Source organism: Rousettus aegyptiacus, unplaced genomic scaffold (assembly GCF_014176215.1).
Source record: "Rousettus aegyptiacus isolate mRouAeg1 unplaced genomic scaffold, mRouAeg1.p scaffold_m13_p_4, whole genome shotgun sequence".
In the NCBI taxonomy this organism is placed as follows: Eukaryota; Metazoa; Chordata; class Mammalia; order Chiroptera; family Pteropodidae; genus Rousettus; species Rousettus aegyptiacus.
In genome coordinates, this window is record NW_023416307.1 from 31,695,509 (window position 1) to 31,697,404 (window position 1,896).

A 1,896-nucleotide genomic window follows, 5' to 3' on the forward strand; every position below is an offset into this window, starting at 1 on the left:
CAACCGGTGGCTACAAAGTTTGCTGCCCACCCAACAAGGATGGCAAGAAGATCTGGAAAGAAACACAATATTTTTGTGTAGAATGTGATGTTCCACTTGTGTTGTTCTGTGCTTTGAAATGTGGCATATGAAAAAAATTATCAAATACTGGTTGTCATATATGTTTCTGTTACATTAGGATTAGAGATAAGTTCTGTTTAGAAATAACTCCAAAAACAGTTTTTATATTTTATTTTCACATTGAAAAACAGTCAGATTTGCTTCAGCCTCAGAGAGAGTGTTAACACTGGTAGTGAGCTTCATTTTGTTTTTCTAAACGGGAAATGGGTTTAAAAACTATTTTATAAAGCAATAGTTGGAGCAGGAAATTAGAAAAACAAGAGATGGAACCATTGCTGGGTCAGATAGGAAAAAATGAAAGCAGAAGTATTTAATTTCTCTTTTAGTCTTGTCTTTTTTTTTTTTTTTTTTTTACACCTACAGCACCTGGTCTTCCTAGATGGTCTCCCATCCAAGTACTAACCAGGCCCAACCCTGCCTAGCTTCCGAGATCAGATGGGATTGAGCTTGTTTAGGGTGGCATGGCTATAGACAACTCTTATCTTTATCCAAGGGAAAAGCCTTTAAAAAATTGAGAACAGCCATAAAGATTAAGGCTACAATAACTGAAAAATCAGCTAGGAAGAGAACGCTTGGCTTCTCTAAGTTCTAGTTTCCAAACATATTTGACACTAAAAACATTTATGCAATTGCAAAATCTGTGGTCGGTAATATTTGAGGAGTCATGGAGAAGATGAAAAATCACCAGAAGACTGGAAAACAAAAACTGATGTCCAGCTGTTCAACAAGAAAGAAAACATGACTCTAGATAATATGTACTAATGAAATTTATCTAGCCATAATTTATTGAACACCTAACTTATGCCAAATAGATCATGTTTTGGGGAATACAATGATAAGAAAATAGAATCCCTATCTTACATTCTGCAGGGCTGGGGTTGGGTTGGGGGGCAGATGAGAACCTGAACAGATACCATGCTACAGTAGAGATTAGTTCTACAGTAGAGACGGGAAATAGGTACAGTGTTAGCACAGAGAGGGACAGCCTAACCCCACTGGAGAGGTAGGCAGGGCTTGGGTGCAGATAAAGAGAGTGACATTCTCCAGCTGATGAAGGGAAATGCTAGAAAAGAATAAGGAGAAAGCAGAGAGAAAAAGATTGAGAAGTAGCATGGTACATTCAGGAAACTTCAAATAAATCAAAATAACACTTGTAAAAAATGGGGGCAGAGGGAAGAAAGGCTGAGCAGAGCCATAACCAAAATGTCTTGTATATATGCTACTATTTTGAATTTTATCCATCAAGACAACAGTCTTTAATCTAGGGTCAATAAACTCTTTGCAGTTTCATTCACACCTGTGTATGTAGAAATATATTTTCATCGATGTCTTGGAGTTCATTGCCCTAGAGCTATAAATATGATTATACCTCATTTCTTAGTTTAACAGCTGTCTGTGTTCTTGCCCATACCTTTAGCTCCCTAGATGTGAAGTTTTGCTATTTCTCAGACTATGACCTCTACCTTCTTTTACCTACTGTCATTGTCACTCTTTTCTTTAATGTCCCTTTGCACTGTTTCAGATTTACAAGGGGCGTGGTCCAGCTGGCCACAGATAAACCTGGGCCATGAGGGTGGGTGGCTAGAGCCAAGTAAGACTTTAGGCTGATTAGAGCTGAAGAGATAGAAGAACTATGAAGCTCGGGTATTTGGTGAGTTATCCACATAAATACTGAAGGCGCTAAAGATAATGGTGAGAGTTGGCATTATGAAATTTCCAGTCATGTTCTAAAGCCCATACTCAAAGTGAAATATTAATCTAGAAGTCAAGAACTGA

At 37.9% G+C, this 1,896-nt stretch overlaps 1 pseudogene; it reads right to left on the reverse strand.

The window, feature by feature from the left end:
* Nucleotides 1-474: 474 nt before the first annotated feature.
* On the reverse strand, nucleotides 475-593 carry LOC118602484 (annotated as a pseudogene).
* Nucleotides 594-1,896: the final 1,303 nt, after the last annotated feature.